Raw genomic sequence first — 16,105 nt, forward strand, 5'->3', positions numbered from 1 at the left:
CCCGTCCCGGGCCGAGGCCGCTTACGCGCGCGTTGGCCAGGCCATTTTGAGCCATGCACTTCACTTATACGCCTATGTTTGTGGCCTTTGTGAAGGAATGTGGTTACCATGTGGTCGTGCCGCAAGCCGTTGAGAAAGTTTGAATTTTCACGGCAACGAAGAGAGCGGCCGGGCGGGCGGGTGGCAGGTGTTTAGGGAGGATTTTTCACGGTCCCACGAGGAGTGCCGGTTGGGGCGGAAGAAATTGAAAGCCCGCGGCGGCGGTGGCTCCGTCCCGACGCGCATGGGGGGAGGATCCTGAACATGCACGGCGCGCCGTTGCATAGAGTAGGTGCCTGGCTTTTGGCCTGGAGCCAAAAGCAATGTTTTGTTGCTCGTGCCCATACTTGGCTTATGTGTGTTAGACATAAACTATAATCTTAGGAGAATCTAGTAAATCAAGAGCTATAAGACAAGTATGCATCAGAGGGGCAACTGGACATATGGGCCACGGATATTCATAAATTATCCGGGATCAGTGTCGCAACAAACCATTGGTCGAACAGCGAAAAGAAACCGGAAAATGTCTAACATTTATGCTTAATCACAAAGATTCCAACGCGCTCTTAAACGGAACGTCAAAACTCACCTGAAATCTCCGAAGCATCTCCGTGCTTAACGCAGAACAATTATTATCTTATTGCCTGTCGTGCGACGGTGTATCGCATTTCACCGGATCGCCCCCCCGTTTACATGTGTTTATTATCAATTAATTATTAAACCATTGATTAACACAACATATGACGGTGACGAGGTCCGTGGGTTCCGCAGACATCGTGTGCCCTCGCCGATACACGGGCGGGACCGTGGATTACAAGCGCGCAGAAATGTGGCACTCGCTGGTCGCGGTGGGGCTCGGAGTGTGCAGAGGACGCAGCATAACCAAATATACCGGACCTACCGGGCGTTCTGGGCCACGACGGAACGGAGCTGGCGAAAGAAGGAGAACCATCCAACCCGACCGTCGTCAGACAACGGAAGGCATTTTGGTTGGTGCGGCCGGCCGGCCAGCTAACCGGTTCTCTGGCGGCAGGAAACGCACGGACAGTAGGCAAACAACGGAACAATCAGATTGGCAATCAAAATCTCCGATATGAGATATGAGTCAAGATGACAAACTCAATCAGTTGTTGTTGTTCGGGGGCCGATTCCTGTCTTTCCTGTGACCGGGGCGTCCTCCGGGGTCCCCGCGTCGCGTAATGGATCGCAATCGCGAAGAAGAATGTACGCAGGAAACGGTTTCGAGTTTGGACACCGGGCACAGGACCGTCGGCGGGGTGCGGGCTCCGCAACCGGTGCGACCTCCGAAAAGACCGAAACAGGTTGCTACACTAGATTCCACAGCTCGTTGCGACAACTTGGGCTTGGCTCTGGTTGCTGGACGATGGATCCAGCAGCGGTGGTATGCGTGGGGGAAGGAGGTCCTCCCGGGGGTCTCGGGATTATTTTACAAAGCGTCCGGGCACGTCCGACGTCGGTTCCAGCTTAGGAAAACTGTAACGCCGCATGAAAAATGATAACTCCCTATCATCCGAACGGGATATATTCCCACTGCGGGGTTGCGATTATTATCGGGGTAAAACTGCCGAAAACAAGGGTCACTAGTCACTGGCCTCTCGATGCCGATTTCGGAGGGCGCGCCTTGGTCGACATTCCACACACTCTCGCGGCCCCCCCCCAGGACCGGGCAAACTCTGTCAAAATCTGGACGATTCCTCGGTCGGCCGGACGTGGAACTCGTCGGCCGTTGGGGCTGTGCCGGTGTGCGGGAATGTACAAATTACACTAAGCTCCCGTATGGAAAACAACTCCGCACGGTCGTCGTCGTACCGATGGATCGATCATCGTTGACCGCATATCTGACAGTTGCGAGAGCGGCCAGTGCCGCCGCGCCGAGTCCCACTCCAAACTTGGTGGGACCCCAACAAATCGGTAACATAAGCTGACAGATTGACAACCGTCCATCTGTTTCATGTGCGTTCGTGAAAGGGAGACAGTATGCATCCCGGTGCCCCCTCGGCGGAGCCCCGGACACGAGCGGGCCCGGGAATTTGTGATTACTGGCTCCCGGTTGATATTCGTTTTGTTCTCTCCCCTTTTTTTACGGTTCGGTCCGGAATGGGAGCAACAACGTCGCGTCGCGTAGCGAACCGATCGCCGTCTCTGCCTCTCCACGCATGTGAGCATGTGGCCAGCCGGACAGCCGGGTCTGCTTTTGAGTCACTGGGGAGTCCTCAGGTGGCATTTCTGGAAGCAGTCGAGCAACTACGGCAGGATCTTGGCGAACGCGGCCATTGATTTCTCCGAACGCACGGGCGGACGGACGGACGAACGAAAATATGACGCACGACTGCAACCGTCGAGCGGCTTTTCGAAATGGGAATTTAATAAATCCGAGCATTAAAAAGTATCCGAAATATTTTAATGCTCGTTAATTCCCGTTTTCTCAACTCGAGACCGTTTTGTCGACACTCGACCGACACCGACGGTCCCGTTGAGCGCCGCGCTTGGCTACGAGGAATTGGATCGACGGGCCTATCGAATGTCTCTCGGTATAAGGGAGGCTTCCGGCTCGCCCGGACGCGGTAGCGCGGCATTGATTGATTCGCTTCCAGGAAGTGCCGCAACCGAAAACGGTCCGAAAGCGATCTCTGCTGCGTTGTCACTTTGGATGACGTGCGAGAACACTGGATTGCGGGTCAAAATCGGAGTGCGATCTGTCAAAAGGGCGGCCATTTTAGAACCAGTGATCCTCGGCTTCCCCCCCAGCAGGAGCGGGAGGGTGCCGAAAGTTGCCGAACGCACGAGACGCGCTAATTAGACGATCGCGAGCTTCCAGACGGAATTCGTTGTCCCAGAAGCTCCGGACGGACGGAATTGTTACCTGATTGCTGATGTCGTGCTTCGGAATGGCGAATGGGTGGATTTTTTCGTGTGCTTCAATTGAGAAATAATTGCCCCACATTGCCCGGTGGGTTACCAAATTAACAGCAGCAGCAAGACCTCCCGGGTTCTCCGCCGTAAGCTTCGGCAGGACCTGCGAAGCACCACGATTGGTCACCGTCGTTTAACCAATCGTGTCCGAGTCTCCTTCGGGGAGGACAACAATGATTCTGGAACTAATTAAGTTGTTTCTCATCCGCAGCCAGCCGACGCAACGGGGAAGAACTCGGTACAGGTCCGAGGCGTTTAGCCCAAACCACGCCTCAATGTGATTGTCGGGTTCGTCGGGTTTTTCTCGAAGCTTAATTAAAGATGGTTCTCGGCGCAGCGCCCTCGATAATGAATTCACGAGAATCGATCAAAAAGTGGTAGCATTCGGGAAGATGGGACACATACCTATTGACCAATTATACCGGATGGACGCCGGAGTCCTGCAGAGTTCCCAAAGTGGCGCCCATTTGTGACCGGTAATTAGACAAAATGTGACCCAACCCGGGTGCAATTAGAGAGCGATACTCTTACGAAACTCAGCTCCGTACGGAAGGATCTTCCCGCCACAGACTCGGCCGGTGGACAAGATTCCGCGCGGCTGGCCGGTGACCAAATGGACAATTTCAACGCACAGCGGTTGCAGATTTGTGGGGCCAAAAATGTTGTTCTGCTACTCGGCAAACATTCCGCCCAACATTGGGTACCCGTTCCGGTGAGTGCGGTATCTTTGGCGCATTCTGATTTCGGCCGCTCTTTTGGTCATTTTCGGCGCGCAACGGTTCGGTTTAGCGTTTATCTTACACATTTCTGGTCTGGACTGCGGCGCGGGGATGCAACTCCCAGGCAAGGACTCCCAGACTCCCAGAGACCCACCGGGCTACCGGACAGCATAAGCGGCACATTACGCCAGAGGATTAAAGAGCGGTGAAAAATGTAAAGCATTCTGCGACAAGCCGGTAATGCATGGCGCGCAACAAAGAAGAAGGAAACACGAGACAGAAATGAGACGTGCGCGCCCCGGCCGGCCGGCCTGCCGACTCGGGATGGGATTCCTCTTCTGGCAGCTCTTTACAACATTGCTTCGCCATGCTGCGACATCGGCTGCGAATTTGGTGAAGCGAAAGGGTTGATTCTTTCGTTTTGTGGCGGAACATTGTTGCTCCAAGAGATCCATCCATCGGGGAGGCGTCTTTGACGCGGCATCCCCCTGCCAGTGGGTTTTGGGGCCGCGTACATATAATATGATTGATATCGGTACAGGTACAGGTTACACCGAGTGTCGCACCTTTTTGCTTGTGTCTCTTCGCAGCATGGACAATCAATTCGGAGGAGTTCGGTGCGTTACCAGCCTCGAACCGAAGGAAGGGGCTTCTTGAGGTAGTTTGACCACGCTAAGTGACTCCTCTTCCACGGGATATTTGTTTGTTCGGAGGATTTAAAGTTTGAACGCGATATTTCACAAAAGAAAACGAATGTTTGAAGGAAATTGTATAAAAACAAACTCTACCTATGATGTTTGATTTTATTCTGTCTTGTGTGAATAAATATTAACGCATTTTCAACAACATAATCGATACGAATTGGAGCGAGGCTAGCTATGATTTGTCCGATCCCATATGACATCTCGATCTTACTGACGTTTATGAAGACGTTAACTGAAGTTTAGAATTGGATTCTTAGTAAACCACCAAATAGCGACCATTCGTACGGCACATTTATCTTTGCATAGAAGTTGTGGCCGTTTTCGAAGGGAAAACCGTATTTCATTTCCATTGGCGGATCATCAAAACTGAATATCAACAAAATTCTTTAAAAGTGTTTTAGATGATGGAAACGAAACAAATCGAACGACGAATCGTTCTGACAAACGTTCTGAATATCCTCGGGAGACCTTTGCCCTAGTCCGTCCAATAAGGTTCCAAGTCCAACGCCAATGTAATTGCTTGAGTGTTCACTATAAAACGTGTAAAAAATGGTGTCAACCCAAAACCCCGTACCTTGTGGGGTCCTATCGTTACCTTTTTAACCGTTACCGCTTGGGTTGCGTGCGGAAAGAGGCAAAAAAAACTCCCATAGATAGAGAGGACCCGCTCCGCGGACCACTAGGAGGAGGCGACCTGTGTCGAAATTATCAACCATTTGGCGAGTTTGCAGCCGGAACGGTCGGGCCGCCGTTCGTGATGCAAACCCATTTTGATTTTGATCATTTTTATGTTTCACCATCATAGGGCGCCCGCAACGGTTGAGCACCACCACCGTTCCGCGGTGGGTTCATCGGTCGCTCGGTCCCGGGGTCCGATCATTTCTGCTGCCCATCGCACCGTACCGGCAAGCGGAAGGGCGGCCAAGTTGGGCAACCATTTTCTAAGCGATTTTTATTCGACGATAATTGCACTTAATAGTTTTCACCCTAGTGCGCCGCGCGCCTGGGAGTTTGCGGAGTGCGCGGAGCTTATGCTACCCATCGAACCTGGCGAGCGGTGGTGGCCCGGGGTTTTCCGGTCAGATGGGCTCGCGATACCCGCGGACCCGAGGGTTGGCGTTGGCGACAGCGCATAAAATAGTGCAGATAGGTTTTGTGTGCCAGTTTTGCTTTCTGCGCCCGCCTTGTGTTTCTTCTAATATTCTATCACTTCCTTTCCTTTTTTAGGAACGTGGTGCCCGGCCCGGGTTGCTTTGTTTGTTGGGAGGAAAATAATTTCCTTCCCAGATCCTAGACGGCAACATCGTCGACAACGGCCACTTTCTTCACTTTATCGCACGAATCGCTCAGCGATGGTCCCACGAATGGCGCAACGCGGCCCATCGAAGGGCGCCCCGAGACTGGAAGTGCTCTGGAAACTGTGCTGAAGGATGGATGGTGGGTTAAAAAAGGCTGCCGTTGTGAAAGTCCGCCACCAAGGCGGCAGAAACCCACCCACACGCGCGGTCACGGAGCAAAATTACTTTATTTTGCGATAACAGGCCCGAAAGGTGTGCGGACTGTATGCGGTGTCGCGCCGTCCGGTCGGCCAGGACACACGTAACCGAAGCTGGTCACTTAGTACATTCGGTCCGTGGGTGTGATTTATACAAAACTCCTTCCCGACACTCGTGCGCCTACTGAGAGTGTGACAATTTCTGCGACCCGCTCGGCGTGGCGTGGCTGGCTGAAAGTGAAAACGGGTTACTTGGATGCGCATCGCCGCTTGGCCGACTCATTACCTTGCTTTAATTGAAACAAAAACCAAATCGTCTAGAAGCAGCATAAAATGGGACATAAAAAGGAAAATGGCTTAACTTGCGTATCCAGCAGCAGCAGCAGGAGCAGCAGGAGCACCACAAACAATGGCCCCGGTTACGAAACGCCCCACAATGGTCCGGGTTAATCTGGCGACTGTTTGTATAATACAAAAGTGATTCGTCCAGCCGGGCGATGTTCCGGCGGCTGGTCGGTCCCCAGGTTATCTGGGCCCTTTTGCGACGCGCCAGGGGATTAAAATATTGCCGCTTTACGACCGCTTGTATGCGCCCCCCACGGCAACAGAGCGCGGGCCAGGGAAATAAGTCATAATCGTGGGAAACTTTCGGATTTCATCGGTGGCCGTGGCCGTCGCTGTCGCCGCCGTGAGCCGTGGGTTTTCCTTCACGCCGACGACGGGGTGGCTGGCATGTCAATGAAGCGATGGAAATGTTTCGCTTTCACTCGCTGCTACTGCTGTCCGGAGAGGATCACGTGGTGGTCCCGGACCCCACGTTTGGGATTGGAGACACTGAATTTAAATTTCTCTGTGCCACCGTGGCACACGGATTGGTGAAGTGCAAAAAACCAATGGGGTTTTTGCGTTTGGAAATTATTCACATCGACGGGAATGGATGCGAATGGTAAATGATAGTAGGGAAAGCGCGACATGCTTCTTGTCTTGAGGTTGACAACCATGCTGCTTTGTTTGGGAACTAAAGCACACCGATTCGGAAGGGTTCTAGGGAAGGTGGAGTTAACCACCTTATAATATTTTTTTTAACTTGAGAGAAAACGTTTGAACTGACTCTAGTGTTCGAACTTCGCTAATTCTTGGTATCTCTTTCGTTTCCAGCATGAGAAAATATGTTTTTGTAATTTAAGTAAGACTAAAACTAGTTTCAACTTTTTGTTTTAGAAAATTTTCGCTTTGATCCTGAATGTCATAAATATCCTTATTTGAACTCAATTCAATCACTTTTAGGGAATAAATCGTTGTTGGCGAATCATTGCCCCATCATCGGGTCGGGCTAGATTTTTTAGCTATTTAACGTTACACTCACATGAACCGGCTGCTGATCACTGCTGTGCGGTCATTACGAGGGTTTCACTTATTACGGCATCCGAGCAAACGGATCCGACGTCCTACATCCGCGAAGGACCCAGTAACTGTACCTAAATCACCCCAACACAATTTACTGGACTCACAATCGGAGGCTCAATTATGACTTCGATTTGAGTTCGAGGTCTCTCGGCCGCATTGGTCACGCCTCGCCGCCACCGGCCGCCACCAGCGAGGGCGACAAAACAAATGTTGACAACAAATGACACGGCGGAAGAGAATGTATAAATAAATTGATCGCAGCGAAGGTGCAAACGCAAATTCATAATCGATTGTTGTGGCCGGGAAGAAACGAGGAAAAAACCTCGGAGACCAAGACGACGCAAGAGAGTGGACTTGGGCCATGTCTTGGGCGCAGCAGCAGCAATTTGATTAAATTACTCATCATGTTTTTCGTGCCCGGCCGGGGAAAGACATTAGAAGTCCTTCTCTTCTCGGGTGTTTTTTTGTGTGCTGCTGTTGTGGTTTGCCACGGCGCTGACATTTGGCTGTTTGGAGCATTACCGAAGCAACACGACGAAGCCCATTGTGGTGGACAATTGGGTCAGCGCAATTATCATCATCAGCGCGGAGCGGAGTGAGGTATCGCACCGGCTTCGCGCTACGCGATTACCATTGTTTCGACCGCGCGCAATGTGTTTATCACGTGGCGCGATGCGATGGGTCATTTGTGTGGTTTGGTCCGAGGCGCTTCCAATGTACCGATAAATCACGCCGCGTGTTCGGCCAATTTCCAATGTTGCCAATAATGCCGCCGGAGAAGCCACCGAAATGTAATTACGCTTTGTGCCACGCACGGTGTGCCAGGGCCACCAGGTTGGCCACCTGCCATCAGCACCAATCATCGCAGCATATTGCAGCATCTGACCGTCGGATGCACATAACGGAGTGAGATGTGCGCTCATCTCACGGACCGATAATTAAATTCCTAATTTGGGGTGCCTAATTATCTAAAACGAAAACCTTTCGAGCAGAGGCCTCACGTTCTTAAAAGTAGCGAAATTCCGCGTCACGACCGCGGGAAGCATCTTGTTGTGTGTGTCTTTGGGCGGAAAATAATACTTAAAGCCTTCTTCGAATAGAACGAAGTCCGAGGTCCGGAATGCCCCCGAAGGTAAACGCCAATAATCGCACCGCCATCGGGCGAATCGGGGATGGAAATTATTAAATCCCTAATCATCGTGGCGTATCGTGTTGCGTCCGGAGGCCATTAAAGCGGATTAAAAGTCTATTAAGAAGTCGCCTGTGCCTGCGTCAGGCCCCAATCGGTCAGGAAGAAGCAATCACATGTAGAGGGCAACCCAGAGGGTCTCCCAAACGGATCTAACGGTTTGGGAATTGCCAAAATGCACCGTTTTCGTCGATCGGCACCGCGGGTTCTTTGCGTTGCACAATTACGACGTACGGCGTTTTCGGGGCCGGGTAAATATTGTTTATGGCATATTTATTCACAAACAGAAATAATCTATCGCCCAGTTTTGGGTCCATCCCGGGCGGACGTTCTCCCATTTTGGGACCGGTCAGCCTCTCGGCCTGGGTTCGAATCAGAAAACAACGGAAAGAAAAAAGAAACAGAGTCAATCGGATCGGGCCACCACCGTGCAAGGGGGTGCCTGCTACCGGCTGTGTGTGCCCTAAAAGCCTTCTGGAGGAGAGGCTAATTTCTTTCTGGCAAAAACGGCCCGCGGATAATAGGCCCGCGCGCTGAGGGGCCCCAACAGTGGGGGATAAATCATTTTAATCGCATTTCGGTTCCGTTGCCTTACCGATGGCGCAGCTTGAAAGTCATCGCGACACTCGCGGGCTTCGATCCGGTGGCCGACAGGGGAACTGTAACGAGAGAGAACGGAGGGAAATTTATTACAATTTAGATAGTGAAAATTGGGCTAAACAATCGGCATCGCGGTAGTCGCTGCGGGGATGATTTAGTGTGACGCTTTTCAGCGCTGCCCCGCATTTTATATTACGGCCAACCCGGGGGATAACGCAGGGGCCTTAAACATGATTTATGTTTTGCCTATGGAGGTTGGAATCTGTCGCCAAAAAAAAACGGCTGCTGTGGAAGCGTGTCCCCCGCCGCGTGTTTCTTCACATCAAAGCGGGATCCCGGGGATTGCCGAAAATAAGAGGCCGGTAGGGAAAAAGGATAAATCTTGTAAACGGCTGGGAAACACGTTTCTTCTCGTCTTAATCATGTGCGTTCGGTTGATTAAAATACATTTTGAATGAAATTAATTTAAAATTGTGCCCCGGGTCAACATGGCGATTACGGGGCCCACCTGGGACCGATAGAACCACCCGCAGCCCATTTGTGGCACATGTTGAATGTTTGTTTACACTGTGATACGTTTTGCTATTTCCGTTTTTGTTACATTCATTTTTTTCGGTACCTAAAATTCACTTTTTAACCTTTTCCACGGTTAAACCATCTCAACGGAACGGTGGAACGGTTTGTGGTGCGCCCCGGGCAATCGCCGTGGAATGAAAGAATGCTACTGTCTTGCTTTGCTACTTCTGAGTTGCGCCCTCTAGCAATTTGGAGATATTCCGACTCAATCGAGTCGGATTGGTAGCAAATAGTACAACGTCTCTCAGTAAGGGAGGACTTGTGATGAAATTGAATAAAGCAAGATGTGTTTAATTTAATAACGCCCAGTGCATGACAGTATTTATGAGAATTAGCATCGTTTTGATGTGAATTAACACGAGTGCGTGAGTCCGTTGCATGAATCTGAATGATCCAATTTTCGATCTCCGATTCGCTGGTGAGGTCGAATAATTTCACCATAGACCTGTGACTTCAAGAATGCCCAGAGTAAAATATCTGGTGCGGTCAAGTTGCACGATCTTGATGGACAGCTCTCATACGAGCGATGGTCGTGCACTGCTCAGTAACATAGTCATGATGATCTCAAGCCTATAAATGGCTACTACAAGCTGTCAAATTCGGTCCACTATCACTGAAACACCCTGTATTTAATTTGGCCATTCCTTCGGCCATTTGGCCATTTTCCTTCTTTCCAGTCATAATCCAGCACCAATTCTTAGTAGCGAATGTTTGCCAAATTCAGCTCCCAAAGAAAGTCTTACTTGAAAGGAAGACCAAGAAGTGGAAGATTTTTTGACGAGGAATCGGCGCCGTGTCGTATCCCACATATCATTTAACTGGTTAAAAGAAAAACAATCGTTGCTACTGGCAAGGACATCTTTGGAGGTTAGAGACGCATCCGGAGTTGTCAGACGGTCGTCGTATGGGTCGAATCTCCCAGCCTTCTTAATTGTACACAATAATTGTATTGCGGTTTTCTTAAATACATTTTAGGAATGGCTTAAGAATCATACGGACGCATAGAGAATGACACTCTTCGCCCAATCTTGGTGACAGCAGAGAAGCCGTTGTCGGGGCGAGCAGATGCCGCGTGCCAATTCCCAGGATCCGAAACCTGGGAATCCGCAACCCTAGGTGGTGGTTCCGATCCGTTCCAACGGAGTGGACGGCTTTGTGCTCAATAAGGAATTGCGGTAATGATTTCTCTCCGGCGGCGGCACCGATTCCTGTCACCACCGCCGGTCGGTCGGCGATCGTGGCCACTGAAATGACAGCGCCCATCCCGCGCCTTGAATCCATTCTAAGCTCGTCCTGCTCCGAAGCGCCGAATGTAATTATTGACCCACACGCAGCACGAACCGGACTACCGATAGGAGACGACGACCAGGACTCGGAATCCCACGGCCGGTGTTGGTGTTTGCCTTGCCTTTTTACTTAATTTGAAAAGTAAAATAAAAACACCCAGAAATCGGACGTGGAGAGAGAGAGAGGGCCTGGAGCGGAGACAGTTCTACGTGGCCACGCCACAGCACGACCACGCGAAGCCGCGACCGGCTAGCAGCGACGCCCTACGCGCCGCAACCCGCGCCGATCGTAAATTATCCTATCAAATTGACAATTTGACAAATGATCGTGAAGGTTGAATGCAGTTCGTCGCCGCCGCCGCCACTGACGGGCCACCCTTCCGGTTCCGGAGCTGGCGTGCACCCTGTCGCGTTGACAGATGCACCCCTCGACCGCCACCACCGTCGCCATTGTACTGCGCTGCGGCGGCGGCGACGGCGTTGGCGGCTTGCGCTTTTAGTTGCGCATCGTCGCTTTCGCACGCGGTTCGCGTTTCGCCGTTTCTTTTTAATTTCTTTTCGCCCGTTTGTTCGGCCTGACTTTTTTCGGCCCCACGGAGAAGGAGCTACATGCCTCTTCCGGCCGTCATCTGTGTTTGTTGTCACTGTCGCTGAGTGCCGCAACGGGGCAACGTCATAGGGTTCGCGCGGGCGCGTTTGTATACGCTTTACGGTCCTTTGCTCTCTTTTCGGGCCGGCATCTCCGACCCCCGGTCCGTGTGTCCTTCCTTAACGCACCGTGCACAAAAAAAAAATACACAAAACGTAGCCGCCCCGAAGGAAGATGCTGATCTTAATCGCGTGTCGCGCCACGGCCACGCAGGACTTCTCGCGCCTGCGCCCGAGACACGCCGTTTGTGTTTGAGAGAAATGAATTGTCTCTGTGTGCCGGCCGGTTGGGGCGGCACGGTACGAGCGTGGTGTGGTGGATACCCTTTTTGTCGTCGGGGGATCTCGGAGATCGGATTACAATGCGCGCGCGCGCGCTGCCGGACCAACCGCTGTGAGATGGGCGACGCATTTTTCAACTGGATTCCTGGTCTGGAAGGACACCACCAGCGGGTGCCCTCCGCTGGAGCACAAAGCCAGCCAACCGGAAGGGGGGTGCATAACGGGAGGGCCACGTGCAGCAACATAATTATGCGTTTGCGATTTGAAAATGTCACGCTACTGTCATTATCCTTTTATAGTGTTCATCAACATTCTTTCGCGACGGCCGGTGACCCTATGCCGCGCCGGTTCCGGGGCCTATTCCGACGAGCGGTGGGCCCCCCCTGTATGATTGGGCCAGCGGCCAGCTGGTACACCCTTTTTCTGGTGCTCCTTGGTCCTTTCTAGTCGCACGTAACGTTTGGCATGCAAATGTTTTTAAACGAGTCAAAACAAACTTTATAACGACCGACCAAGAGTTGTTGGAAATTAGAACAAAAACGTGGAAAATGATAACAATGATCTGTCTTTTCCTTGATGGCTGATCAGCTCTATTCAGTGTTGGCTTAATAAGTAGTAAACGTTGAGGATGAGGTAGTACACTGACGGATCTCGCTATGCCAAAAACAGCGAAGGTTTCACATTCGAACATTTAATTTAATAAAAAATAAATTATTTACTTTTTAATGTAACGCTTGGAGCCACATTCCATCAGGAAGGAAGCATTTTTCAATTAAAAACTCATCAAAGGATGGTTATGCTCAGGCTAGAGTCCCAGTATCGCCCTCGCCTTGGTCCATCGTTTGGTTGTGATTAAAATTTAATGTTTAATGCGGTGGCACTCCGTTTTACTCCGTGGATTTGTGCGTTCTATTTTTAGGCACAGCAAGGATGGAACAAGACGGATGACGCGTATTCTAGTTCACGGAAAAGACAAATGATCATCATTACCACCGAACCGAACCACCGGCGGAAGAATCGCGAGAACCACCGCGAGAAAGCCGAAAGCGATGTGTTTTATCTAATTGAGACATTTAAAAAGGGAAATGAAACGAATCGAAACAGTACAGCCATAGGCAGTGGCAGTGGCAGGTACCGTGACGGGAAGGCCGGGTGGGCCGGGTGGGCTGGGGCGGCCATGCACTGGCCGGAAAATTAATCCAATTATCTCTAATAAATAAACCATTCTGACAGCTCGCCCGGTCTGGGACTGTCCGGGGGCGCTTCTCGGGATCTTTTTATCTCTTTTTCTCGGAGGCAACTGTGAATCCAGCTTTTGGTGATCAAAATAAAAGAGCCCGCAAAGTACACGAACCGCGCATTCCGTTCCGTTTCTCAATCACGATAAGGCGCAAAAACGGCGGAATCCGGTCAGGGTCCGGTGCTTCCGGTTTCGAATACGAGCCCAAAATCGCCCCCTGGTCCGGGCCATCTTCGGGAGGCATTCAATTGTGGCCGGGGGTGGGGGGCCATTTATTATCGGCGCATCATTTGCATTAAGTGAGCCATTCTGTGGGTGAGAGACGTGAGGAGTTTTCCGAACCGATTTCCCCCGTATTTTCCAACCGCGGTCGAATGCGGAGGCCGTGCGGGGGAACGAAAAATATGTGCGACACTTACTATTAACTTTTAGACTTTAGGCGGATTGTGCGCGCCGTCGTAACTCAAAACGTCACTGCCATCGCCGATCCGTGGCGGTTCCTTTTTTCTGTTTGCTCTCCTCCTGTGGCCGTGTCGGACTTGGCTGGAATGTCGTATCTCGATCTCCCGCCGTTAATCCCTCGTTCCGCGGCATCCGGTGAAACCGATTGACCTAATGGGCTGATCGGGTGTTGGATAAGGTGCCGGATTCGCCTTTAGCCTTTAGCCATTCACCCTCGCACACGCCGAACTCCCCGACAGAAAGCAGATACCTTGACGGCCCGCGTTTTGGCCACGGCCCGCTGCGCTGCGTTTACGAAATTTGGCCCTCTTTTCTGGCCGTTAATGCTCATTTTTGCGCCGGTGCAACAAGATCGCCATCGCTCAAGGGGAGCTTAAGAAGAGGGATCCGTCCGCCGTCCGTGCGGACGTACCGGGACACGCTGTGGCGCGCAAATGAACGATAAATCATTCCGAAAGTGCTAATGAAATTAATTACCGCCACGTCCGGCTGGCGAAATTTGCTCGGCTCAGGCCGGCACGCAGTATCGTATGTCCTTTGCGCTGCGCGCACGTGAACGTCTTTTGCGTCGGTTGCGCACCCAGCATCGGTGACAGTTTTATGCAACGTCACATAAGTCACCGGAGGGGCCTTCTCAGCGTTCAAGTTACTTTAACCGCAAAGTTAAGTTCCGTTCAACGTCCCCGAGGCCTCTTAATTTCTAATTCCCTTTCCGGGAGCAGCTAAAAGTACAAGAGCCGAGACTGAAAAATTTGTGTCAAGTTGAATGAAGAAGTTACCTACCAGCAAAGATCCAGCGTAATGTTTGTTCCACAAAAAAGTTACGCCAAACATTTTCTTATCAGAGCATCGCCGACTTAACTCCGACTCCCAGAGCCGGGCGGCCGTTGGACCGTTACGACGGTGAAACATTTGATTGAATTAATTTAATTACTCGATTGTTACGCGTAGTTCTGGCCGTTGGCCACTCTATCTGTGGTTTTTTTGCTTGTTTCTGCGACATCAGCAAAACCGTGAATTGGCCGCCGGGTGTAGGGCCAAATGAATTTTCGGTCACTCCACGCCGCGGGGTTCCCCACCTGTAATTAATGCGCAAAGATGATTTCACGGAACCCCTGATAGCGCGATTCTGACGCTTCTCGCCAGTGCGCTGATTAGGAGCGATTAGAAGTGGGACCACACGAAATGGAAATAATAGAATGTTTGTAACGCACGGGTTAGCTATTGGGTGGACGGCGTAAAACATGATAAACAATGAAGTAAATGTAGAGCAATGGGCAGCACTACGGGAGCCGTGTCCGGATTGGTTTTGGGAATTGTACAGCAGGCCGTGGATTTGAGAGAATCTAAAAAATCACATTGCTACGTTCCAACAGGCTGTCAGTGCTGTGAGGGGCTAATAAGCTTTTAATGGTCCTACGGGCACGCTTTTGTGGGCAGCATAATTTTCTGATTAATTTATTTTAACATCTAAATCGTTTGCACACAATACACACCACCAATCTTGATCGTTTCAGGGCGCCGTTTGGTGCTGTTTGCAGTAAAGCATCGGATGATGGGAGCGCAGCGAAAGATCGGGCTGCCAGATTCAAATCACAGCAACCGGCCAGATGCGCGGTCGTCCGGTATGCCACGCAACACACCTGAGCGCAGTTTATGATTAAAGATTTCCTACGCCTGATTAGTGACGCAACCGGCAACGAAGCCTACTTTTTCTCCGTCTACGAAGCTGTCGCTGCTGCACAATCACCATCTCCTGGTTAGCAGTAATCGGACACACGCCGTTGGACAGCGGAATTGACGTATTTCGCGAGGACCACATTTCCTACGGCACCATAAATCGCTGCAGTAATCGTGGCGGCACGCTGCCTTCGATCGCTATCAACACACAGTCCACGGACTCCAGGTTGAGAGAAAATTTATACCGTATGTGTGTGTGTGAGAGAGAGAGTGAGAGCTGTACCAATGATAGTCGAAAGAGAATCGGTGACAACAATTATCGTTTTGACGTTTAACGCGGCTGCGATTGGAGCGCTTTCGAAGTACTTTATGGCACTTTATGTCACATTTTTTTCTCTCTGCTGGTGCTTAGCAACCGTCTGCAACTTTCGTTAGAGCCGGGCCCGGTTTGAGGCACAGTTATAAAAAAAACCAGCTGTTCCCGGCACGCCTCGCCACGCCTCATTTCGTTCTCATTTCTCGATTATACGGCCTTTCAGAGGATCGGGGTTCCTGGTGACGTGTCCGATCGGCTTCCCTTCCCATTTCTTGTTACTTCTCCTTTTCAGAAGATCGGGATTCACGGTGACGAAACCCAACCTGCTGCCCTTCGCGCTTCCCGTTGGGTACATGCCAAAACTCGCACGGGCTGAATTTGGCTCAAATTGTTTGAAAATTATACTAGTGTTGCTTAAATTAACCTAGATTATGTATGAGTAAATTTGTTATTTTGCAACTTTCAGCGGAACATTCCTCCTTCCCCAAAACTCCCACCTATCGAATTGTTCGAAAGCAACCCGAATTA

At 51.0% G+C, this 16,105-nt stretch overlaps 1 protein-coding gene across 1 annotated transcript in view; it reads right to left on the bottom strand.

Annotated features, from left to right (window-relative positions):
• LOC131209366 (F-box/LRR-repeat protein 7) overlaps window positions 1–16,105 on the bottom strand; it is a 71,965-nt gene that overhangs the window by 16,272 nt on the left and 39,588 nt on the right. The window contains exon 2 of the mRNA XM_058202421.1: window positions 9,083–9,146. The gene's annotated coding sequence lies outside the window, so the exon portion shown is untranslated. The remainder of the gene's footprint in view (window positions 1–9,082; window positions 9,147–16,105) is intronic.

The sequence above is a fragment of the Anopheles bellator genome, chromosome 2 (assembly GCF_943735745.2).
Source record: "Anopheles bellator chromosome 2, idAnoBellAS_SP24_06.2, whole genome shotgun sequence".
Taxonomy (NCBI): Eukaryota; Metazoa; Arthropoda; class Insecta; order Diptera; family Culicidae; genus Anopheles; species Anopheles bellator.